This window comes from Rhinolophus hipposideros (assembly GCF_964194185.1).
Source record: "Rhinolophus hipposideros genome assembly, chromosome: 26".
Taxonomy (NCBI): Eukaryota; Metazoa; Chordata; class Mammalia; order Chiroptera; family Rhinolophidae; genus Rhinolophus; species Rhinolophus hipposideros.
Genome location: NC_138072.1, coordinates 17,048,406 through 17,076,347, shown reverse-complemented (window position 1 = coordinate 17,076,347; position 27,942 = coordinate 17,048,406). Strand labels below are relative to the sequence as shown.

At 35.5% G+C, this 27,942-nt stretch overlaps 1 protein-coding gene and 1 pseudogene across 6 annotated transcripts in view; both read right to left on the bottom strand.

The window, feature by feature from the left end:
• Nucleotides 1–27,942, bottom strand: part of AKT3 (AKT serine/threonine kinase 3) — a 254,412-nt gene that overhangs the window by 212,703 nt on the left and 13,767 nt on the right. The window lies entirely within an intron of this gene.
• LOC308493306 (tRNA wybutosine-synthesizing protein 3 homolog) lies at nt 9,234–9,982 on the bottom strand (annotated as a pseudogene). The gene has a single exon. The product of its transcript is annotated as a tRNA wybutosine-synthesizing protein 3 homolog (transcript).

Sequence of the window (27,942 nt, the reverse complement as noted above, 5' to 3'; positions counted from 1 at the left end):
ACTGTAGGATTAGGTTAGACTGGGAAACGCTGGTCCCAGAGAGCCTGATGTGGAAGAACTGGCAGCCACCACCTCACCCGTAAGTAAGGTCTTTGAGGATAAATGATGGAGACAGTGACAAGATGATTTCCATGGTTCAAATCTAATTACACACTACAGAAACTTTAACCCAACTAAAATAACATTTAACTAAGATGCTAAAACAAGTGAAAAAAATCTGATCTAGAAAAAATATCTGCTAAAATCTACAGTTTCAGAAACAAACATTCCAAACCCATAGAGTTTGCTTTTTTGTTTTTTTGTTTTTTATAATAGTTTATTTGAGCCAAAACTGACAACAATTGCTGGGAAGCAATTTAAAACAAATCTGTAAAATCTCAAATGCTTCCGTTTTTTTGTTTTTTGTTTTAAATCAACTAGATCTACAAGGTTCGCTAAGGAAAATTAGTGTCCAGCCCCTCTTTTTAACATTTCCTTTCACAAAAAAACTTTTAGTTAGTTGTTTTGAAATTTACCTTCATCTCTCTAAGTGATAGAACATGTTTGTATTATTGCTTCTCAAATGGTCAGTTGGGGGTATTATCTAGTGATTGCCTACTGATGAAGTTTAAGATTTAGCTGTTTCCTAGTCCTGCCACCCTCCACACTTGCCACCCCCATTCTCAATACTTTGGTTAGGTCAATATTTAAGGCTTCAATAATTATGACTGCATAGAGTTGAGCCAAGCAGTAAACAATAATTACCGTTTTCTTTCTACAAAACATTTGTCTTCCTTGGAATTCGTAATTGTCTAGTTTCTCATTGACATAGTTTTCTACATAGTTATCCTTATATTCTTATCTGCTTTGCATTTATCCCTAATTAACCCCAGACTCTCCAGTCTGACAAATCTCTTTGAATATATTTATTCACATCAGATTTCTATCAATTTCATCTTCTTGAAAAAGTCTCTCCCTGTCTTCTGTCTTGCTCCCACCTGGACTGGTTACCCTGGGCCAGCTGTACAGCTCCCATCCTGGGTATTCCTTTCACCCTCTGCTGGGTCTGAACCCCTTTTCTTCTCTACAAGGTCCTCCTCTTTCTTGATATATTCCCTCATTTTGATGGAGTTCATTCCTTAGCTTTCTGAGGGCTTGTGGGAGATGAATTATTTTAGACATTGTCTCTCTGACAATACCTTTATTTTCTCCTCAAACTTGATTAACAGCATAGTTAGACAGGTTTAGATATCATTTTTCTTTAGAATTTTAAAGGCACTGCTGCTCCATTGTTTTCCTGCTTTTACTATTGTTAAGAGTCCTAAAGGCATTGATTCCTGATCCTTTATATGTGGGTCTAGTTCTTAAATTTCATATGTGCCTTATTGTGGGTCTGTCATCAACCACTGTACAGAGCATTTGACGGGCCCTTTCAATCTGAAAAAAGTCATGTCCTTCAGTTCTACAATACTTCCTTGATTTATTTCATTAATGACTTTTATCACCTCTGTTTCTTCTGGTTGCTTTCTGAAAGTCTATAATTCTGATTTGGAAAACTTCTGGACCAATCTTCTAATTTTCCTAGCTTTTTGTCTCCTATTCTCTACTTTCTTTTACTCTACCTCCTAGGAGATTTCCCTACTTTATTTTCTAACCTCTCCAAAAATATTGTTCATTCTTCTTTTCAAAATATGTTTATGAAATACTCAGTTTGGCAAAAATGTAATTTGGTATAGTGTCATTTGTTAAGTTCCTTTGATAGTTCTCACCATAATACTATTAACTAAAGAAAAGGAGTTATGACACAAGAAATTCCTTAAAGTAGCCATGTTTAAATTCATTTAACATATATTCGATAAGCACCTATGCAACAAGGTACAAGATATGCCAATAAGGATGATCGTGACAGCTGAAATGTATTAAGAAGTACATGCCAAGTACTTTCCCTGCGTTATTAGTTAAATCTCACAGATGAATAGATCAGTGACTTGGCCAAAATCACACAGCTGGTAAGTGACACAGCCAGAATGAAAAAGCCAGGTTTGTCTGACTTCAGGGCTCAAGCTTTTGGGCACTTGGACAAACTGCCCTGTTTGTCCAAACTGCCCTGTGTTCACAAAAGCCTCTTCTTCGCCGGCACCTGCTTCCACTCTCCCTGCAGTCATACCGGGCATCTGACTGAGCACTAGCTAGTGACACACGAGCAGTGAGTGCCACTTGCAGGCGTGGCCCACTAGAAGCCTCCACAGTCATCTTTCCATGTGATTTCCCCTCTGTGCTTCATGCAGATGAGCACAGGTTGGACCGTGTGCTCAAGACAGTGGAGAGAAGGAGCCTGCAAATCAGAAACACTGTACTTGCTTGGACTTGACAAGAGACAAAGCTCAAATTATACTAATGCACTGAGATTTGGAGCTTTATCTGTTTCAGCAAACTCTGTACCATCTTGCCTCAAGAAACTCAGAGTGTAGAGCCCACACGACAGGTATACTAATATCTATTATAATACATATGAATACCACCAAAAGAGTAGTACAAACTTCTATTTACAGAGAAAAGTGATGGGTTCAGAGAAAAAAAACAGCATTTTCAGCTGGAGAAATCATGGAGGTGTCAGCATTTCGTGGGAATGTTGGTTCTGAGCTTAGGTAATTAAATATGTGGCAAAAAAAAAAAAAAGGTATTCCAAGTAGAAGGAACAACATATGCCACCAGGTAGAAACTGTGAAAGTTAAGAGCATCATGGGAAACGGTGAGCAGTAGTGACAGTGAGGGGTATATGACATAAATCAGAAAGTAATGCGGTCCAGACTGGGTGGGTGGCAGACCGGTGCCAGACGACAGCACCAGGCTGTGACATCTGGGCCATGCTCCTCTGCAACAGTGAGCTACTGAGGGCTTGGAGCAGGAACTCAACATAAACCGCACAATATAACGTAAACCAAAGTAGGCACAGGACTGAAAAGAGTAGGCAGTGCCTAAAGCACATCTGTCACTGGAGGGTATTCCAGTAGTCCAGATTCCATCATTCCGACAAATATTTACTGTCCACTTACTTCATGTGAATCTAAGCTGGATAACAGCAGTAAGAATGGGGGAAAACTTATGAATGATAAGGAGAAAGTAGGCAGCATTTAGTTACAGGCACTGGGGCTATGGATGGGTAAGAATGGAAAAGGTCAGTAACGAGTGTGGTCTTGTGCCTAGCGAGGGAGTAAAACAGTATAATCAAATAGGAACACTAGGAGATATAAGTGCTTTGGAAGAAATGGTTAGTCTGCTTTGAAACAGGCTGAATTTGAGATTAACAGATGCCATTTTTCATATTCATTACTCATCTCCATTTCCAATTTACTGACTCAGTCTAAAGATCGAAACCGCCCCATCCAACCCTAGGAAGGGTTAAGCAGCATAAACAGATTCAACACCAAATGCTAGACTTCTGAGTCGGCGTTCAAAGGTATGGGCCTGATAAAAATACTACACTGTCCAATGTTTCCCACAGAGTGTTCAATGACGCGTTCATCATCCTCTTCCTGCACATGCTACTGTCAGCCTTTCCCCTCAGATTCCATACCATACGTCTCACGAGGGAAAAAAATCGTGTGAAGGAATTCTGGACAACCTTACAAAGTGTAATTCCTCTTTGCAATTCTACAATGTATACTTTTGAGAACCCTATACTGAAGAAACCTTCAGTTTTGCTCATTCCAGTTATTTCCAAATTATTCAAAGACAAATCTATTTTGCTGGAACACCTAGACATTAACGATGTACGCTTTGGGAAATAGCACACAGACAGCAAGCTACATGAGGGCAGATAGAATCTCTTAGTAATCTTTGCACATTCACAGCACAATACACAGAAAACAATGCTGAACAAACAATTGCTTACAGGGTTTATATAATAGTAGAAACCACCTATTTTGGTCATTTCCTAAAAAACAATTCCAAAATACCAAGGATCATCCTAATTTTCTTATAAAAGTTCTTCATATACTTCACAATACTGCTATCATAATTCACTGTTTGTGAGTGTATCTATTATCCCAACACCACTGCATGCAGCATACAAAATCAGGTCCATCCTCAAAATGAAACACACTTGAAGACACCTCTAATTGATAACGATAGATTCATTACAAAACAGAGCATTCGTAAAATCGATGGCTCTGTAAAAACGGTGAAATTATATATGACAGTTACTACTCAACTTACCTATTACAATATGTGCAGTGAAAGAGGCGCACCTGCTTTATGTTAATAAGAATTAAAATTTTTAAAAGGAAAAGTAAATGGTGAAGAATTGTTTTTCCCTTCCCTCCAAAACAATTCAGGTGAACCTACAGAAGGGGAGTCACTTATTCCAGTCCCCTCCCTTACTAGGGAGGAGAGGAAGAAAAACATTCTGCTGCGGGGTGGGAGAAAGAACAAACTGTGCCCCTCCAGGCTTCATTCAGTAGCTTTGGGCCAAATGAATCAACATGTTTATCTGCTAATACAGCTGAGCTCATTTCAAAGTGTTATGCACTTGAAAGGAAATGAACTTTTTTAAAAATGGAACTAGTAAAAATTAGAAAGTTTTTCGTTTTTGTTTTAGCAAATTTAGTTAAGCTCTTTGTTTATGAGGACCAAAAATTACAGAATAAATCTTTCATTGTGTCAAAATATTTATTCCAAACTGAAGAGGATTTAAGGAAACTCAGGCTCTAAAACATTTGATCTAAGGGTCAAGGACAGTCTGACTTCTTAGTTCTGCCAGCAGTTTTCAAAAGTTGCTTCCTGTACTAGGGAATGTTCACTGTTCTTGCACAAACAATAATAAAAGTCATTTATACAACCACCTTGATTATTCTTTCCTTTTAAATTCAATGTTTAGTAATAGCGAAGGCTACAATCGTTCATTCTAACAAATATTCTGAGCTTTTATTTACCAGAGTATTTCTACTCATTGAGTATTTGTTGGGAAACAATTTTAATTTATTCATTTATTCAAAAAATATGTCCTGACTGTCAGCTCTGTGCCAGACATTACAGATGAAAGTCAGAAAAGAGATTCTGTCCCTGCCCTCCAAGAGCTTGCCGTCTAGCTCGGAAGACAGATATTACGAAACCAGACATACACATACACCAGACTATGAAAAGGGAAAAATACCACGTAAACAAATAACATGATCTAACCTGGAGTCAGAGAAGGATTCCTTTGGTAGTGACAAGTGAGCTGAGATTAGCGTAACAAACATTAAACATGACTTAAAACACACAGGGCACACCCCAAATCATCCCAGGAATAAGAATGTCCATAACTGTTGGGAGGAAGAGGGTTGTAAGAGCATTGGTAAAATCCCTGTGACTTTGAAAATAATGGTTATCTCTGTAGGAAGAAAAGCAATGCGCACTCCTGGTATATTTCCAAGGTAGGTTTCATAGCTAGAAGGATTTTCCAATGAAAAAGCCAAACATCAGTGATTCGTCTAGTAATGCACAATCACCTCAAGTCCTCCAGACACATGAAACTGAGTTTATAACAATAAATGTATCCCATTCCTCAACACCCCATAAAAACCAGGTCGCAAAAAGATATCCAGCTTCACAGATCTCACGATCGTATCGTGAGAACAGAAACAAACTTTCAGAAATCATCTTGTAATAAAGCACTTTCACTTTGCAAATCAGGAATGAGACCCAAAGTGGGGAAGTAACATGAATATCATTCATCTAGTTAGTAGTAGGAAAGGAAGCTAACCAGACCCTGGATATCCTGAGTCCCATTCCTATGCTTTCTATGGCATTACAATAGCAAATATATCAAATGACAAGGAACTCAAGCGCTGTAAATAAATAAGGCAAAATTTAAAAACACGGGAATTCCATTTCAAAAATGTTACATACCTTCCATTGATCTGCACTTCCCTTAAGTCCTAGAAAAATAATCTACATACCACACAGAGGTGGAAGTGAAGGAAACAAACATTCATGGACCCCACAGAGTCCAGGGAGCTAGGTGCTTTATTTTAATTTCACTCAATCAGCACAACTACCATCTGAGTCAGGTATTATTCTCATTTTACTGAGACTCAAAAATATTAAATAATTTACCCAAGGTGACATAACAGAAAAATGGTAGAGGCAGGATTTGAATTCAAGTCTGACTCAAAATCCACAATAAAGTATTTCTTCATAAGAAAGTATTACACAAAGATATTAGGACTCCCAGAGAACTCACCAATGTCCATTTAGTTGCTGATAAAAAGTCCTTTAAAATTTAGTCTGGGAATCTAATAATCATTTATTACATTATTTCAACAGGAAGTACCAAGTTTGAAACAACTACTTGACAAACAAAATTGAGAACACATTCTTAGATTGAATATTGTTTGTATTTTCTTTTCAGCCTCCTTTTCAAACCCAGTCACTGCCACCCAGATACTAAGCATTAGCTATGCCTGCCTATGACATGCTGGCTCACAAACAGTAAGAAGGATGTAAAGCACGACCCCTTGGAGAACTGTAAAAAAACAAGGACTGCATTTTAATTCTGATTTCTCCATTGGTGGACAGCCTATTAACAGCTTCAATCGGGGGAGAGAAGAGTATACTACTCAAAAACTAAGAACTAGTAGTCCAAATGAAGCACAGCCCATCATAATTAAAAGAAGAGCAATTTCTGATGGCACAACAGGGGACTAGGCTTCTTGGTTTCTCAGCTCTACTAAATCAGTCACCACTCCCACATCAGGTTCTCAGCCCCCAGTATTCAGTTGTTATCTTTTGTCTGCTGTCACCTCTCATCCACTTCTCTTTACCTGCATGGATTTTTGCTTTTGCTTTCTCTATCATTTTAGTGAGAAGAGAATTATGTGACTTCTCTGATATTATCATTAGAAGGTTGGTTTCTTTTAGGCTTTCTTTTAATCCCTATAGTATCTGTTTTCTCCCAATGCTCTTAAGTATCATTCCTTCCTCCATCTCTTTGTTTATTTTGATCTTTTTTTTTTTTGAGACTTTTCCCAAAAGTCCAATGATCTTGGATTGTTAGTTCATATTTTAAAATGAGGTTCTGAAAAGCACTGATGGAGAGCTGTGTGGACAAACAGGCCTCGTCCACTGGTAGAGGTCACTTAGCGTGCCGTGGTGTTGAGCCTGATGAGCAGGTCAGGCCTGAGTGGAATTCTGGAGGGAGGAATTCCAGAGTTCTTCAGGAAACAAGCTAGAAGTTCCCAGGAAACAAGCTAGAAGTTCCCAGGAAACAAGCTAGAAGTTCCCCAGTTCAGAAGTAGATTTCCCTTAATCATCTTGTTTTAAATCAGTCAGAAACCCATTGCTCCTGGCTTCAGAATGCAGGAACTTCTTTAATTTTATAAACAATAAACCCAGGTCTCCTGAGACCACAGGCTGGTGGTGGAGGGAGTCACTGGCTATCTACAAGGGTATCTCGGGAGAGAACCTAATCCGTGTGCCTGTAAGGGCACAGATTTTCCAGCCAAGCCCCATTTTCAGGTCCACCGCTGGCTCTTCCATCCTTAAGTGTCTGGTGCCTCTGAGTGCGGAGGTCCTTGGAAGCTTCTGGACACGGCAGTAAACTTCTTCCAGGTACCGTGCACTTATGGGACCTCTCTGCCAAGTCAGTTACTGCCTGTCCATCTGCTTTCTTATTTCAAAACAGTATAGCAATTTCTGTGTCCTGTTGTTATTTCATTCAGAAGGGAATGGGGAGTCAGTGTTTAATGGGGACAGTTTCAGTCCTGTAACATGAGAAAAGTCCTGGAGATGTATGTGGTTGCACAACATGAATGTATTTCATGCTACTAACCTGTATACTTAAAAATGGCGAAAATGGTAAATTTTGTGTCATGTCTATGTGACCACAATTTTTTAAAATAATTTTTCAAAGTAAGGTTTAAAAAAATAAGTTACCTCTTTAAAGACTCCTTCCAAGATCACCCCATGCAACGTTATCCCTCTCCCCAGCCAGGGTAAGTCTCTAGTGCATACCATGGTTTACTTTTTGGTAGGACTTATTGCTATATGAAATCATCCTGTTTGTTTCATTACTTAATTTTAAGAGTCCTAATTATCTCCATAAAGGAAAGTCCTCGGGGGGAGGGGGGAAGAAACTATGCTGCAAATTTTTAAACATTTAAAATAATAATTTTATCGATATAAAATGTAGTTTAAATTTATATACTAACCTTTTAAAACTAAACCCAGTAATACATTTAGTACTCCTAAGTAAGGTGATTGTAAATCTTTACGTATTAACAATTGCATTTTAAAATAATATTAGAGTATTTGGTGTTCAATATTTTCTTTACAATAGAAGTTTTCTAATGGTAGAAAAGACCGTGTGTCTAGTACCTTGCTCTTTATTAGCTTACTTTATGCCATGCCACTCTCTGACTACAGATTATGCTGGCTGGGTGGGTGGGGACTTCCTCCATTCAGGATCCTGAGATACATAAATAGAAGAGGAAGTCTAAAACCAAGATGAGTTTGCTGTCTCCAAATTCACCGAGAACGTAATAGCCGTCATGTGAGTCCCATCTGTCCTCTTCTCTTCCTTAATAATCCTTCCTTCTCTCTGTTCGTCTTTCATGCTCAGTTCCTTCCCTCCGACTAACTAGAAGTTCCCCCTCTCCTCCTTCCCAAGATGAGCCCTTTCTTCTAGGTTCTCATCTCCTCCCAACCCTTTGTTCCATCAATGACTCTTTCTCTACCAACTGTAGTATCCCCTCCCCCACTACCAGGTGCCCCTCTGTCATCATATACTGTACATACTACGTTTTCTATCTTTAAAAAAAAAAAAATCTTCACTTGACCAAGCTGTCTTCATTTTATTCCTACCCTACTTTTCACTACCAAATTTTTCAAACAAATAGTTTGAATCTGATATTTAAGTATCAATCATTCTCTCCTCATTCCCTAGAAATATGGCTTCCACCTGCCACCCCAACATCAATGAAACTGAATTCATGACATTTTTCTACTGCCAAATCCATGGCTTTTTTTTTTCATAATTCGATTTTTATAATGAATCTGTGATTAAAATATGGTATCTAATGAGCAAACATTATATACAGCTATTTTCAAAAGGCATCTGTTTATAAGATGCATTTCTCTAAAACAGAGAGAAAAAATAAATCTTGTTCTTCTGGATGTCTGATACACTCAACAAACTAAAATACTCTTATAAAGAGCAGCTTTATAATAATTATTAGAAACATTATTCTACGAAGACACTTCAGGACCAAATCTTAGTAATCTTTAGGAAAGACAGTAACATTGATTCCTGGATAATCATCGTTTTCAAGTTCTTTATCATTTTCTTCAGTAGTACATTTGCCACGTGCTTTTTCTCGGTTTCTTTTTTTCTTACGAGAATATGGGTTATTTTTCTCGTTGATTTTCTCTTTGGAACGTGAGTTAGTAATAGTTTCTCTTTCCAAAGCATGTTGTAGGCAGTTACAAAACCTTTCAAGCCTCTTCTTGTTTTCCGCCATTTTTTGACTTGCTCTCTTTAACAGGAAATCAATATATGCCTCGGTTACCATCAGTTTTCCCTCACGGCTCAATGGAACTCCTAGGCCACGTGTGCGGCGGGCAGCCAACATCATCTTCCCTCTCTCTCCCACTGGGATGCCAGAGCTCCGGAAAGCAGAATCCATTGCCTCTGAATGCAAGTCTGTGCATCCAGCCAACTGTCGGCACTGCACGGGAAGAACAAATGGCTCAAATTTCAAAATGGCATCACTATTTGCTTTCTTCAGAGCTGCAATCATGTCATCTTTTACACAATTTCTGTGTGTCACCAGGAGCCAGCAACAGTTTTTTTTTTTCTGAACCTCAATACCATTTATATGCCCATCCAGGACGATGAGGCGGCTCGGTCATTCGGGAGCTGCCCAAGGTGGACCCCATCCTCGTCTGCGGCGCCCTTCCGGCTGCGGTCCGCTCTGCTCAGGCACTGCGCCTTCCGTCTCCCGAACTCTGCACCACGATCCATGCGATGCGAGATTTAGGATCTATTCTTTCACATTCACCCTCGCCTTTCCCTGGGGGCAGCCTTGTTGAAACGAGTGGTGCCGAGAGAGTCCCAACTTCCTCGGCGTCCATGGCTTTTTATTAGTTTTCATTTCCTTTGACATTTCTGTTGTATATCATAAACTATCTTCGTGTAGAATCTCTTGTCCATTTGTTGTAATGACGTTATTTTAGATCTCTTCTGTCTTAATAAGTAACTCCTTTTGTACTTCCCTAAAAAGGTCTCCTTTGCATCCCATTCCCCAACTGTCAGTATGGTGTTTCTCAGGTTCATTCTTTAGTCCACTGCTCATATTTCCGTACACTTTTTATTAAAAATTGTACTGAACATTAAAATTTCAAGTGTTATTCTCGTGTATACAAAAAAATTACACACACGAGGACAAATAACCATTTCTGTGATTCCCTCCCAAATCAGGACCACCCCTCAATTTCCTGAAAACACATCACGAGTCTCTCTCAAACCATGGCATACACAGTCACACCTCTGGGCATTTAGGTCCATCTTTCTATTGGCTAGAATATTCTTCCATTCTCAATCTAAAACCTTGCTATCATACTCAAATGCTACTTCCTGTAGGGCCATTCCTGTCACGCACCTCTCTCTCAAACAACATGAATTCCTACTTCTCGCTTCTATACAGCCATGGCACTTAGGTAGATAACTTTATTGCATCGTTTTCATGATTTTATGTAGTATACATTCCTGTATTTTTAATCTCACTCAATAATTATGTTTCAGGGGCAAGGAATATGTTTTATTCTTTTTTGTTTCTTTAGTTGCTGTACTATGGTAGATACTCGGTATTTACTGGAGAGTAGACTTGCAAGACCCGGGTTCAGAATGTTAGCAACACCTTAAGACACTTCATATACCTACACCGCTCTGCACATGCCCAACTTCACATTGACAGCTTTCTGAGCACTGGAAGCATTTTATTGACTAATCAGTCATTTGGCAGTTTCCTGCTGTAAATATTTTTCTATTGTGCATATGTGTCTTATCTTCTCAACTGGGTAAGTACTTGAGGACTACAATTTTTAATGTTAAGTACATTATACTATCTGGTACAATTCCTTGAAGTTTAGCAGGTAGTCAATAAATATTGCATGACTGATGAGCTGCTCACTATTAGGAATTCTAAAAACTACTGGATAGGTCTGTTATTAACTTTGTTTTTAATTTTTTTAACTAATTGTTTTAAATAAAAATCAAAGTTTTTCAAAATTACTCATTAATAAAAATAAACATACATGGAACTCAGACAATAAATACCTTCAAATCCACAGTGCAAATAATATTATTTATTTTTAAAAAGAAAAAGCAACAGTGGCTTCTTTCAATGGTGGTAGGGCATTTGTTCCTTGCAAATATAGATCTATTACATATGGTCATTAAAAAGCAATTTCCCTACAATTCACAATGCAAAAATTGATTTGGCAAGTATCATCAATGAAAGTTTAAAACCAAAGTGAAAGGTTGTTGGAAACTATTATATGAGCCCACGTATTTACATATTCATAAGTGGGAAAATTATATCTTTAAAGTGAAAAGATCCAGAAGTCACCTTCTTTATCAACTACTCTCACCAGAAAAGGTTCAACCTGAATGTGATAATGAGGAAAAATTAGACAAATCCATAATGTGGGACATTCTACAAGGCAGAAACTTGATGTATAAAATCCTCAAAAAAATTAGCATCAATATAATAAAAATGTCATATTTTTATTATTTCAGAACAAAATTGTCTAGATATGTAACAAATATAGGGTATGGATCCTGGATTTTTTAAAATGTATAAATATTTTCGGACTACCATATTGCATGTGAATACGGAATGTACGTATTCATTTTCTTAGTTATGTTAATTGTTCTGTCGTTATGAATACCTTATTCTTGGAAATTCAGGCTAAACGAACTTAGGGATGGAGAAGTATCTCCAACTTCCTTTCAAATGGTTCAACCAAAACATAAATAAATAAAAGTAAAATTGTAACTGGGAGTTGGTGGATAGGTTAATTTGCTTGATTGTGGTAATCACGGAAAATGTATACATATATCAAAATATGCTGTACAACACAGATCTATACAATTGTTATTTGTCAAGTATACCTGAATAAAGCTGGGAAAAGAAGTATACATAAAGCAAATACGGCAAAACATTTTAAGGATGTTTATGTGCTCATTAACACTACTTACTTTTAGCTTTACGTTATATTTAACATTTTCAAAATAAAAGGAAGTAAAAGTAATTGCTCTTCTTTCCATTCACTTTAAAGGTAAGTTAATTGATAAAATCTGCGTATAGAGCCCTACAATATCTAACATTTATTGAAATACTTTTAAAAAATAAGTAAGTTAACCTCTGCGAATATATACTACGTAAACATAACTTCTTTTACTAAGAAACAAGGCTAAATGATTAAGCTAAATGTAAAATAAGTAGAAAAAGTTCTTCCCCATTTTACACATAAAATTGTAGTACTTAGCAACAATTATTTGTCAGATAACTCCTTTCTCTGATGTTTAACTGAATATGCATCTATGAATATTCTTGAGTTTACATCTTTTTCCAATAACATATAGTCATCCCATGATTCTAACAGGTCATGACCTTTGAAATCAGAGGTCTTATTTCTCCTCCATGGTAATGTTCTCCCCCACCCCCACAGCATGCCATCTTGGCAGGGTTTTCTTCTCAGTCTTCCAATTTAAACTTCATTGTCAATGCATTAGTTACTTGTCTATCACTGCATAACAGATCACCACAGAACTCACTGCTTTAAAATACCAATAAACCTTTATTAGCTCACAGTTGCTGTGGGTCAGAAACTCAAGACCAACATCGCGAAAAGCATGGGGAAACTACCATAGCACTGGCGCTCAAAAAGGGTAAAGCAGGAGGTGGATGTGAGTCACTGGCTCATAGCAATCCTGAAATCCAGTGGGATACAGGCAATTCCTGATTCGAATTCAAAGCCTGGTTCTGCCCTCCAGGCTCTTGGTTCTGCTTTCTGAGTCATCCTCTCTTTTCCATAAAGGGAGCTCATGTTTGAAGCTATGTAGTATTCTCAGCGTGCTTCCTGCCTGTAGAGGTTCAGGGATCCAAAGACCACTTTTCATTTGTACGATCTCTGTCCCTTTCAATCCAAGCTGATAGTGTTTCTGCCAATTCAATTCTCTTTAAAAGAAAAAAAAGAGAGAGAAAAGAAACACCTCTATGGGTCTCCTGTGAATCTTATTATGCCTTACTCCATTAGGACTGTCTCAGTCAACAGGGGCTACGTGGCAATCTTCCACTAGATTCCTACACCAAAGATTCAGGGACCTAACGTCAATAACATAAAACAGGAGACACCACCCCCTATTTCTGACATTCCCTCTAGTCCTACTAGTACACTTACAATTTATGTTGTGAATGAAAAATGTTAATAGATTCCGTAACAGTAAAAATAAATGATACAAGGAAAAAAGAGATAGCTAAAATGCAGGACACAAGAGAAAAGAAAAGCACACACAGGCAAAGTAACAACACAAAGGCAGAATTAAAATCCACACTGTAGAAATCAAGTTTATATCAAAAGAACAGAAACTTGAATTGTGAAACCGAAGACAAACTACAAATATTCACTGAGAATAAAAAAGGACAGAAATAAAACACAAGGTAAGAGATGCAGCTTTTTTACGGTGGCCAAGACATGGAAACCAAAATGTCTTTCGATTGATGAATGGATAAAGAAGTTGTTACTTGAAAAAATATTCTAAATTCAATCCTAGGATTAAGTCAGCCAGGGAAGATTGGACAATAAATAATTTTTCGATTTTACTGACCTCTACTTTAAGGTGTTTTAAGCAAATCCCAGTTGTATAAGTGTAGCTCATTCTCTGACTGAGTCACCCACCAGTTTTTGAAGACTGACTACATACTAGGCATTAGTATGGCAAAGACGAGCCAGGAAACTATGAAGTGGAATTGATGGTAGGTCAAAATCTCATCATTCCCCTAATTTTTTCAGGATGTCAAACCTGCCTATTCTGTGCTCCTAAAGCACTTTGTACAAGTCTCTGTTTTGTAATAATAATAGTAAAGCCAGCTAACATTTATGAAGCACATATTATGTGCCTGGCATAATTCTAAGCCTTTCACATGATTTAACTCAATCTTTACTACAACCCTCAGGAAGTAGGAAAGAATTATCATCATCCCCATTTTACAGATGAGGAAATTGATTCATCTTACAGAGTGTTTACCCCCCCATTAGACTCCACTCCTTGAGGGTAGGTGACCTGTTTCTTCATCTTCATATCCTCCCCAATCTCTGGCACATTTTTCTATAACTAAATAAAGAAACTAGCTTATCCAAGGACTACAAATGAATATGTTCATTTACTTTGCAAGGACAATTTTTCACTCCTCAAAAGCACAAGGTGATAACACCTTTGGGACTAAGAAAAAAATGGCCTGGAGCTAAGTAAGTATTTCTGGTTACTGGGTTAAAAAAAAAAAAAAAAAAAAAGACGACAAATGTTTATCAATTCATTGATAAACCTAGCTATTAAGACCTAAATTTTTATAAGCAAGTCTAATTTGATAGTAATATGTTTTATTCAGTAACATTTTAACGTTGAAAACCATAATTATCACAATGACAACTATACAAATCTGCAAGTTAAAAGTCTTTTTAAAGAAGTCAGTGACAGAGGAGTAACAAAATAAGGGATAATACCCATATAAGTATGTGGATAAAAAAAATCCAAGTGAACATAAGATCTAATACTTTGAACAATATAATTTGGGTATTTTGGGCTGACTCACTATTGTCTGGATCAGAAGAGTTGGAATTGCCAACTATAAAACCTGTGACTACCAGTCCCATTGCACACTCTGCCTTAGAAACAAAAACAAAAATGAAAACCTTTACATAATAGTCTAACACACTAAAAACTCACAATCCTCAGATTACTGGCTAGAAACTGAATTTTCAATCCTCAAAGAATAAAGTCAAACTGGGGGTCCTTTTACAAACATATCTCCTAATTGACTATTCAGAATAACAAAGTACCTTTTTTTCATTAAGGAGTACAAGTCAAGTACTCCTATGACCAAATGGCTGCAATTTTAGAATAAATTTCACAGGGCTAAATTTGAGAGAATAGTTGTGTGCCCAATTTTCAATCTGACTTCTAGAAAGGCCGTTGTCTGTCCTGGAAATCTGATTGAGAACTGAAGTACAAACTTTAACGACAGATACCAAAATGTTTTGTGGCAGACACTGTTGCTTGGCTAACGTGACATCATTTCCCAATTCTCTTTGCCCTTGCCACCTCCCACTACAAAGACTAAAAGCCAGATATTAGCCTTCTCACAGCTATGGGAACACATAACCTAGTTCTGGACAACAGGCCATAAAAGGAAGTCTGGTAGTGAACTTCTGAGAAATCTATTGCTTTCCTAACAAAAAGGGCAGGGGCTAACACTAGCCATCTCCCATTTGTTTGCCTTGAACAGGAATGTAGTATTTGTTAGGACGGCCATTTTGAAACCTTGAAGCAACAAGTGTAAGATCGAAAAAGCAACAAGCGAAAGGTGAAGCCACAGAAAGAGACTGCTGGAATCTGATGATTTTTATCCTTATCTACTAAACGACCAGCAACTGCCCACCTTTACCCTTCCTAAGTGAAAAAATTAAATCTGCCTTTGTCTTGTTACTGTTGGCTAGGTTTTCTGTTATTTTTAGCAGAATGCCTGCTTTACTAATACATTTACACACATTTAGAGAAAATGGTGTACAATTCCTTTAATTTAAAAAAAGTTACAGTACTTGTACAAATAAAAAACAGTCATATTGATGCCAAATAAGTGACAAATTTAATCCAGGAGGTCCTAGATATTTTCCCTCAATAACACTTTTTATGACTATATAAAAGCAATATATTCACTTTAGAAATTTTACAAAATACAGAAAAACATAATAAAGAAAAAAACTATTTACAGATAATCACTTTTAATATTTTGATATATTTCCTTCTAATCAATTTTTACACGTATATCAATATACAAAACTATGGTTTTTTATTTTTATAAACTATGATCATGAAGGATATAGTTTATTAATATATGCAAAAAGTAGTAATTTAGTAGTATATGAATATGACTTTAAAATAAGTGTCTCTTCCACCATACACACACACACACACACACACACACACACACACACAACCTTCTCTCTCCAGTCCACTTCTCAAAAATAGCCACTTCTAATACTTTGGGCATTATGACTCTGTTCCTTAATTTATCCTCTGTAACCACTTCAACTGACTTCCACCATGAAGGTGAGAATTTGAGTTCCCCTTTCCCGTCTTCCCAATTTGTATTACTTTTATTTTCATTTTTAGTTTTTCTAGTGGCTGATACATTACAATGTTTAAAAAAATACACTTAAGCCTCCATTTCTTGACCCACAAATTGAAGAGAATGCCTTAGCTTTCAACTGTGCAAGATAAGAAAATTAGTGTTCTTATACAGCAAACATTTTTAATCATAAAGTTCAACCATAGGATTAAAACGTAGTCATTTGCTTTTACCCAATCCTGAGTGAGGAAGAAAAAAATGTATATACTTGTTGCTTTAGCACTAATTCATTTAAGAAAAAGTGAAAAAGATGAGAGAAATATAATGAAGAACAAATACAGGAAACAACTAATAGGACTTGTAAATCCTACAACGAACTGAAATAGCTTGTTACAGACAAACATGAATGTTAAAGTTGTAAAAGATGAAGCCTGAGGAAGAGAGCACACATTCAGGCCCGACAAAAGGGAAGGTCCCAGACAAGCTCCTCTTTCAGACCCATCTTCCCACAAAGGACAATCATGATGCACTGTGGACACCAAAGGTGCTGAGTACACAGTAACTTACCAATTTGAGTGCCAGTTCACATCAATAATCTTGGAGAAATGTAGCATATTCAAAGGGCATTAAGGGAAAAAAACTGAAAAGGGCAAGTATCATTATTGTTTTTATGGAAGAAAACAACAGATAAGCCTAAATGTTCAATATTAGTAAACTTGACGTCTAATTTAGCAATATTCTGTAACAGATTATTAAATGATAATAACAGCTATTGTCTGTTAACTATTTAGTATTTCCCATGCACTGTAATAAGAGTTATCAAACATTCAGATCTTTGAGTCTTACAACCATATAAAATACACACTATTGTTATCTCCATTTTAGAAGAGAAATTTAAGGCATATTAAGTATTTGCCCACATTCACTAATAAATGGCAAAGCCAAGATTTAAAGTTAAGTTTCATCCTCTTAACCATTGCACAAAACTGACAGTATATTAATACTTAAAAATGAGAAAAGTTGATAAATGAGAAGAACAGATTCACTAAAAGCAAGTTATGTCACACTAGCCATTTTTCTCTTTTGAGTCACCATGTTCCAATGGCGCAGGCAAATCTCTAGAACATATAAACTGATTATAGTGCCATTTATGTAAAGTGAGACAAAACAAAAAGATCCAAATGTTTATATAGAATAAAGTGTAAAAGTACCATTTCTTTAATTACCTTCCTCCTGTCCCCTGCCTGAGCTCTTGAATCTCAATCTCTTTACAAGAGGCAAAAACTATTTATAACGTGGCGAGTATCTTTTTGGTTCTGGAATATTTAAGAAAAAGTTTGGCTTTGTACTGACACATCACACTTGACAGTGGTCACTTCTGAGAAGGACAATGGGAGTGACGGAATCATATCATACTCTATACATTTACTGCCTGAATCTTTTACAAAAGGAATTCATCTATTACTTAATTACTATTTTTTTAAAATCCTAATGATGCTCAAAGAAAACAGGGCAAGAGTTAGTTTCTAACTATGATCTCAATGGCCTCCTTAGAAGAAAAAAGTTTGCTAATTATATTGCATAAGAATTTAAAACTTTTACATGACAAAAACATACCATAAAGTTAAAAGTTATATTCAAACCAGGAAAAACATCTGCAACAACAAAAAAAGGCTAATAAAATAATGGTATTCTAAAAATATAAAAAGCTCTTCCAAATAAATAAGAACATATAAAATGTATAAACTTGACTAAAGACAGGCCTTATAAAAATTAACTAAGAACAAAAGCAAGCAATTCATTTGAGGGGAAAAAAATGGCTAAAAAGCATTAACACAAAGTTAAACCTCAGTAACAAAGATATGTAAAATAAAACAGCAAATAAAATGGTAAAAATTAAAAAGTGTAACACCCAATGATGGCTATGGTATGAGAAAGAAGAAACTTTCACAAACTACTGATAGTAATGTAAATTGGTAGCAATCTGGACAACAGCCTGGCATATGTAAATGACTTGCATAAACAAAACATTTTAAAAAGTTCTTTTAAAAGATAAAACTGAAGCAAGCAACTTCACCCTTAGATTGCAATGACAGGCTGGGAGCTAAGGTCCAGGGGCGCTCTTCCCTGCACTGACCATACCTGCGGTATTATGTTCACTTCCGGGCACCACATTTCAAGAGAAATATTGACAAACAGCTATTTACCCAGTAAGACACCAAGATTATGAATGAGAGGGCTGGAAACCATGTCACACAATAAAAAAATAAAGAAAAGGTAACTCTTTTCTTAAAAAGGAGATTTCTGGGTAGACATCAGTGATTTTGAAATAGCTGAAAGCCCGTCACCTGGAAGACTTTTGGTTTTATATGGCTCAGAAGGGCAAAACAAAAACCACTAGCGCTCAGAGCTGTTAGATAACGAAACAGTTACACCTCATAAAGTGAGATTTTAGTTACCCGCAGTATCTGAGATGAATGGTCCATCAAAAACACAGTAAAAAAGATTCTTCGTATAGACTTAAAAAGTTAAGTTTCATGAACTCAGAAGTACTTTGCAGTTCTAAAAGTAAAGCAAAAATTACCCTTAAAATATGGATAAATGTTCCAGAACTGTGACCACTGCTATATTCGCACAAGTGTCCCACTTACCTAATTTAGATACCTTATATACTAATCCATTCCAGGACCGTCAGGGCTCTGTCCCGCCACCTCTGCCAAGAATAACCATTCAATTTCTACCAATTCCTATGCTGTTTGTTCCATTTCCTACACACAAAACCTGACAGATATACAACCTGATCTAGAATCACAGCACTGGCCTTTCTAAAACCCTTTCCTAGACACAGGCTGCTTTCAGACCCTGATCTACTCTGTGTTCCCTGCCTTGCCTTAGCTGCCCCAATTCTAGTTCCTTGCCTCGAAATCTGTGATATACTGCTATTTGAACCTCCAGAACTGTTTTCTTCTTCTTCCTCATTCATTCATCAAAGACTGATTAAGAACCTACTATATTCGAGGTACTGGTAGGCCCTATACGGGAAATAAACAGTTGTATTAGACACAGTTCCTGCCCTCAGGGAGTCTACAACGGAGAAGCAGACATACTGCATCTATGTAATAACTAGTCAATATAAAGCCATAAGGAAGCAAAGGCATGAAAGTGAAGTAATATTCCAGACAACATTCTAAGGAAATATTCTAACTTGGAGACTGTGATCTGAAAAAATATTGAGGAGGTGATATTAGAATCTGGCCTTGAAAGACATACAAGATTTTCATTGACAAAGACAAAGGGAAGAAAACACGTCCAGTAGAAAAACAGGCATAAGCAAAAGCACGTGTAGAAGAAAATACAGTGGTAGGTGCGTGATTATCATATCAATAGATAATGTGATGGACTACAAAATGCCAACAGATAATTAAAGAAAGTTTCTCTATGTCAAAGGACATAGCAACTATGGAGAGGTTTCTCCAAGGGCAATAATACTAGTTCAAAGGGCACAGCTTCCCTACATTCCCGCTGGAACACAGAGCAGGGAATGATCCTACTCGGTGTGAGGGTTCCAGTAGACGGAAGATGCTCCCCTTTCCATTCTCAGGGATTTAGCCCTCCTGTCCAACAGCTCCAAGCCCTCCCTAACCAATACTAATAAACTATTTTTAAAAAGAACTTTGATACATTCATGAGTGTTGAGAAAGAAACAAAATATGAAGTATGATAAAACTGGAAATAAGGAATCCCCACTACTGGTCCTGGCTCTGCCTCTAACTCTCAAAAAAAAAAAAAAAAAAAAAAAAGACCTGTTTTCTCAGCTGTAAAATAAATGGGGATAAGAACAGACGACGTCCAAAGTCTCCTGTAACTTAAAATTCTATAAATTCACTTAGAAAACAGGTTCAGCTATATTTCCAGGTGACATTAATTTCCTCAACTATAAACGATCAAATTTCTATTCCTAACTTGTTATGAGAAATTACATTAGATAAATAACAACACCAAGTGACTATAAAGCTCAAACAAAACTTTACATCTATACATTAAAACATATACCTAGTGGAGTTCCACTTACAGTAGTTGTAGGGTGACTTGGATTAGACTTACTTTCCCATACATAAAATTATTAACTCTGTACAAAATATAAAACAACTATTTAAAGGCAATGGAAAGCACCAAAAGCAAGCAGAAACTGGAGGGAAGCTGAAAGAATTGAACTGCATTGGGTGAGATTTGCATTTATATGCTTTTTTGCTTGAGGGGCGCCCCCATTCCTTGAGATTAGGATAGGTAAAACTCAGGTTGAAAATCATAGTCTTGCTGGTTTAAGGAGTCAGATGGTATAATTCGGAGCTGCCAAAATGGCTTAAAGGTGAGACACAAAAAAGGGAGACACAGAGGGGAGCCCCAAAACCTTCATATAAACTCTGCCCAAATTCTGGCTAACCCCTGAATCGTGCATTCATAGGAAAGACTCCAAAGACCCTGAAAAAAGAAAGCAAAAAGTAGCAGAGAAAAGCAGCAAAGCAGATTTCAGCTGTTCTTCACAAAAAGGGAAAGAAAGTGTGGAGATGAAGTAGACTCAAGGTAAGTAGTAGCAGTTAGAACAATAACCAACAGTTTTCGTAAGGAAATAACAGATCAAGAGTCTGTATATCACCACAATGAACTGTATACAACTGAAAATTACCAGACATGTGGAAAAGAAAATGTAATCATAGGCAAAGAAAATAGTAAACAGAAACCAAGTCCAAGAAAATCCTAATGTTGGAATTAGCAGACAAGTTACTTTAATGCAGCTATTATAAAAATACTCAAGAAATTAAAAATTATGGTCATAATAAATGAAGAGATAAAGAATTTCAACAGAGGAAAAAACAGGACCATTTAAAGAATAACCAAGTGGAAAAACTCACTGTATGAGTTAAAAGTCTAGAGATGGCTGAAGAGTCAGTGAACTTAAACTTAATAAAAATTATCCAGTCTGAAGAACTGAGATAAAAAGTTTGTGGGGGGAAAAAAAAGAAAGAAAAAATAGAGCCTAACTGACCTGTGTGGGAGACATTATCAAGTGGTCTTCATAGGTGTAACCAGAGTCCCAGAAGCAGAGGAAAGAACAGAATAGAAAATGTTCTTTAGAAATAATGGCCAACAACTTCCCAAGTTTAGTGAAAAACATCCATTTGTAGATCAGAAAAAAGTTCAGTAAATCCAAAACAGGATAAATACAAAGAAAACAACACCTAGGTACATCATATTCAAACAGCTGAAAATCATTCACAGAAAAATCTTGAAAGCAGCCAGGAAAAACTGACATGTTATATACAGGGAACAACACAAAGTAATACCTTATTCTCATCAGAAACAATGGAGACCAAAAGAAAACGAAATAACATCTTTAAATTAAGACATGAAACACAACTATCAAATCAGAATTCCATATACAATGAAAAATGATCCTTCAAAAATGAAGATGACATGAAAAAGTTTTAAGACAAACAAAAAATGAGTGTACTGGTAGCCAACAGATCTGCTCTAAAAGAAATGCTAAAGAATGCTCTTCAGGCTGAGGGAAAATAATATCGGACAAAAACTCAAATCTATAGGAAGAAATGAAGAAATCAAAAAACTGAATAAAAAAAAAGCGATTTTTTTCCTGCTCTTCTTTAAAAGACATAAAAAGACAAAGCAAAAATTACAACATTGTACCGTGAGGTTTATTACATATTTATATCTAAATATACATGAGAACAAGGCACTCAAGAAATGTAATACTACAGTACTACAAAGGTCTTGTATTTTACATGAAGGGGTAAAACATTAACCCAGTATAGAATGTGATACATTAGGGATACATATTGTAATCCCAAAAGCACGGTTTCTCAACCTCAGCACTACTGGTATTTTGGAGTGAGTGGAAAACTGTTTTCCTTGGAGAGACTGTCCTGTGCACTGGAGAATGTTCAGCGCATCCCTGGCCTCTACCCACTAGGTGCCAGTAGCACCATCACCCCCGTCATGACAATCAAAAACATCACCAGACATTGCCAAATGTCCCGTGGGGACTAAAGTAACCCTGGTTGCAAACCACTGCCCTACAACAACCACTAAATAAGTAATGCAAGCTAAAATAAAGACAGAGCAGTGTTTCTCAAAGTTTTTTCCCCCTAAACATGGCCCCCTAACAAGCCCTTTTTCCTTTTTTTCCTAATAACTCTAGCCTATCCCATAAAATTTGAATACTCAGACATATTGTATATTTGTTTACATAATGCACCCTATTGGAGATGCAAAAACAGTAAGATATGTTTTTCACAACCTCCACCAAAAGCCAATTATAGTTCCATGGGAGCAATAACCCCCACTGAGAAAGCATACCAACAGAGAAACTTAAATGCAATACTAAAATAATTTTTTCTGGCAAAAAAATATGAAGAGGAATTTTTTAATAAAACAAATAGAAAATAAGTAAACAGTAGACCTAAATTCAACCATATCAACAACAACGTTAACTATAGATTTTTTTAATGTTTAAATAAGAGACATAACTAATAAGACAATAGAAGAAATAAAATGGAATAGTAAAAAAATATGAAATCAAAAGAAAAAATGCAAGAATATAAAAAGGAACAAAAAACACATGGTACAAATAGGAAACCCAGCCATGTCAATAATTCCATTAATAAATATGAATGATCTAAACATATCCAATTAAAAAGTAAAAACTGTCACATGAATTTTTTTTAAAAATCAGCCCCAAACATATGTTGTCTACAAAAGTAGCAGCTTAAATATAAAACACAGAGGGGCTAAATGTAAAAGGGTATTTTAAAAAGATCTAAGCTGCAAACATTAATCTAAAAAATCTGGAGTGGTTATATTAATATCAGACACACTGAATTTCAAAATAAAAGATAAAGACGGACATTTCATAAAATAAAAGACATAATACATCAAGAAGATGTAATAATCATAAATGTGGACGCATCTAATAACAGAGCTTCAAACTATATAAAGCAAAACAGGCAGAATAAAGAAACAAATTCACAATCGTAGTTAGAGATTTTACCCGTCATAATCGATAGAAAAAAAATCAGTAAATATACAGACAATATGACTCACTATCAACCATCTTAACCAGACTTTTATAAAACACTACACCTACAACAGCAAAAAATCAAGATAGAACATATGGTGGACCATAAAAAAAAAAAAAAAAAATTCAGATTTCTGAAATTTGTTACAGAGTACACCTTCTGTAATTACAATCAAATATAAGATAGAAATCATAACACTAAGATATTTAAAAACCCCTATACATTTTGAAATTAAATAACACTCTTCTAAATATCCCACTGTTCAAAGAAATCACAATGGAAGTTAGAAAACATTTACCTAAATGATAATGGCGGGGGAGGGAGGTTATCACTTTGTGAGGGGTGTACATGTCTGACTATTATATTGCTTTGTACACCTGAACTAATAAAAAATTTAAAAGATAATGAACATACAATATTATCAAAACTTGTGGGATACAGTTAAGCATGGAAGATAAACCCATAGCTTTAAATGCTATATTTAAAAAAATCATTTAAAATCAATGATGCAATATTTTATCTTAAGCCAGAAAAAGTCAAGCAAATTAAAATAATAATGAGTAAAAGCAATAAAATAGAAAACAAAGGACAAAGAAAATTAACAAAGCAAAAAGTTGACTCTTTGAAAAGATTAATAAAATGTATAAACCCCTAGCATGACTGATCAAAGAGAACACAATTTACCAAAATCAGAATTTAATAAAGGGATTATCATTACAGACTCTGCAGACACTAATAGGATAAGGGAATATTAAGAACAACTTTATGGTTAATAAATCAACAACTGTGATGAATTGGACAAATTACTTAAAAACCACAATTTATCTAAACCAACACAAGATAAAATAGAAAATCTGAAAAGCCCTGTATCTATTAAAGAAATTGAATTTATTATAAAAAAAATCTCAAATACATCTCCAACCCAGATGGCTTCACTGATGCATTTTATCAAACATTTACAAAAGAAATAAAACCCATCTTATGCAAATTCCTTCAAAAATTGAGGGACTACTTCCCAACCCATTTTGTGAGTCCAGCATAACCATTATATCAAAACCTGCAATGAAAATTATAGATTAATATTCTCGTAAGTGCAAAAAAAAAGGGTCCTTAACAAACTTAGTAAATCAAAACTGGTAATATATTAAAGATACATCATGCCCAAATGGGCTTTATTCCAGTAATGAAAGTTGTATGCTACATTATATACCATATTAACATATTAACCGAATGGGGGGGGGAAGCAAATGGTCATTTCAATAGGTGAGGGAAAATCTTTTGAAAATGTTGAACACTCACTCACAATTAAAAAAGAAAAGAAAAAAACTCTCAGCAAACTAGGAATAGAAGGAACTTTATCAACCCAGTAAAGGGCAGCAATGGAAAACCTACAGCTAATATGATACTTAGTGGTAAAATAAATGCTTTCCCAATAAGAGAAACTAGGCAAAACGTCCAGTCTCACAATTGTACTCAACGTTGTACTACAGGTTCTAACCAATGAAATAAAACCAGAAAAATTAATTGTAGCCATGAAGATTGGAAAGAAGCAGAACTGAGGCTCTATGCAAAGGACTTGATCGTTTACACAGAAAATCTTAAAAGTAAGTAACATTAATAAGAATTGAACAAAACCGCAGGATACAAAGCAATATACAAAACTCAACTGTTAGTTGGGAAGGGGATGTGTGTGTATGTGTGTAACAGCAACTTTACAATTCTTTAACTCTAGAATTCATGTAGAAGCTCATCACTTGATGGGTCTTTGCATTTGATTAAAATTTTCAAAACAAATATATTAAAACTATAAGAGAAACAAATTTCACAGTATTGTAAATACATGAAATCTCAGACTTTTAATGCCATTACCAACAACTCTAATTTTTCCATGTTTCTTCTCCATTTATAAAAGGTCAAGAGTCAAAGTGAGTTTCTCTAGGCACGTGGTTCATACAGTTACTACCACGGCTCTTTACTCTCTATGGAAAATGCTTGCTGCTGAGTAGTAAACAGGAAATCATACGGTCATTTTCTTTTTCCTTAATCACTTCATAATTTGTTTCAAAAGTCACTTCGTGAATAAAACATGAACAAAAGGTACACAAGTACATACAATGTACAGGAGAAGCAAAGGCCCTTGGACTTAGATGAGCACCCAAAAAACTGTGCATTTTGACTACATCACAACAATCACACATTAAAACATAACCCAGTTTACAATCTTTATGTTATTAAGTGTATTTTGCATAGTGGGATTAAGCTATTTTGTGAGAAAACTCAGAGATTCATAAAGTTTTAGCTTGGAATTGATAAATACTAACGTTCTAGTTCATCTAAACAAATTACTATGCAGAATATAAGACAAATGTATAATTCAAAGGACACATTTACAATATACCTGAAATGGAAACTGTAAATACAAGGCAAACTAAGGGAAAAAGTTCTTTGAAAGCACAAACTGGTTACATACACAACACACACATCAAAGTTCAATTTGTTAGATAACCATGTGAAAAAAGTATAAGAAATTAACACATACACATACAGCACTTTCATCAATCAAAATGTTTTCCATGGTAAAACCACCTTTCAATCTGTACCAATTTCCAAACAGTTTAAGATTATGAACTGACTAGAAAAACATTACAGATTTTAACTTATCAAGGAACTGGCTCTCCACTGCATATTTAGGTTTTCAAGAAACAGTACTATTAAGCAAACAAAATTTTATACGTTACAATAAGCCCTGGATTATATTACTATCATATTAAGTAGATTATATTATATTAATCTACTTAATTCTGCAATTTAAATCTTTTAAGATGGTTAAATTTCCCCTTTATTTAACACAGTAAGTTTCTTCAGAGCAAATACTGCCACTTGCTGTAATGGAACAAACTAAGAAAGCAAAACTTCTGACATCTAGTTTAGAGATCTTGAGTCCCCCTGAAATGTACCTTCAGGCTGGTCTTCAAAGGAGATAATTTGACAAGTGTTCACTGTATACGCAGATGTCTCCTACGCTAAAGTGCAGCCAAATTGTGAGGTGCTCCACCAGGGCCATAAAGGAGGAAAACGTAGACAATACTTTATGTTTCTTTTATTGTCATTTCTAACATCAACAACACTATGTGAACATGTTATCTCAATTAATACTCACCATTCTGCAACTGCTCCAGAAAAGTACAGAAAAAAGGCTTCACTACTGATATGCCACTAATAACAAAGTTAGGAAAGCATTGATGCTACACAATGTCAATAATTACTTTTAAGTCTTTTTCCCCCCTTGTTCTGGAAGATATTTACTGAAGAACAACTTATCTACATTAGAAGTACAAATAAAGTGAGATTATATCTGAATAGAAACTAACAAGCACTGATTCATAAAAACAGGTCTGAGAAAAAGGACTGATATTCAAAGTAAGGGCTATAACTTTTTTATATCAGTACCTTTTATTAATGTTTTAAAACACTCCTCTACACACATTATCTTGTAATATTAAACCACAGTGAGGTAAAGACAGAAGATATTACCATGTTTATTCTTAAATGAGTACACCAAAGTTCAGGTAATAACAATCTGCCCAGGGTAAACAGATAGCAAATATTAATAATGCTCTTTTAGAATAAATTCTTCAAACCAAAATATAGCCAAACACCAAGAGATTATATAATGAAATTTACTTCACTAAAACACAAAATTATTATTAAAATAATACCGAATCTCTTTAAAGGAATAAATTAAGAATGCTGCAGGAAAAATAATGCCCAATTTGGTTTCCCCTAATATTTCAACTAATGCTTTCAAGAGTACAGTTAAATTTAAACACTACTATCACAAATCCTCATTCAGTGACTCTAACTTGTCATAACTATAGAAAAAATACATAAATTGTAAAAATAGACAGAGGACATTACCAGTAACCCCAGTCTTTCATTCACAAATATACCCAGACAAACAGGGATCACCAGCTACATGAAGAAAACTAACACCACCAAAAAGAATCAAAATAAATAAAGTGAAAGAATTATTCCAAGAGGAGAAAAAAATTAAAAATAAAACCTATTTAGTATCCTAAAATTAAGATTATATTATATATGTAAAATAAGTGCAGGTAGTTATAGACTACAATGAATTTCCAGGAATATAAAATAATAGCTGAAATAAATAATCAATAAAGGGCTAGAAGAAAAAGTCAAGGAACAAAGAGAGGGAAAAAGACATAAATAATGAAGGAAAAATTTTAAAACAGTGCATTGATATTGAAGCTCTAGGGGAAATTAAAAAAAAAAAAACAACCTTAAAAGAATAGAGACCACAGAGGGAACAAATAATAAAAGAAATACAGAAGATTTCCCAGAACTGAAAAAAGACATGAAAGTCTACATTTTCAAAGGGTCCACCACCAAATGCTTTACAGGATGAATTAGAATGGACTATTACTCATCCTCCTTACATGCTGTAATTCCAAGGG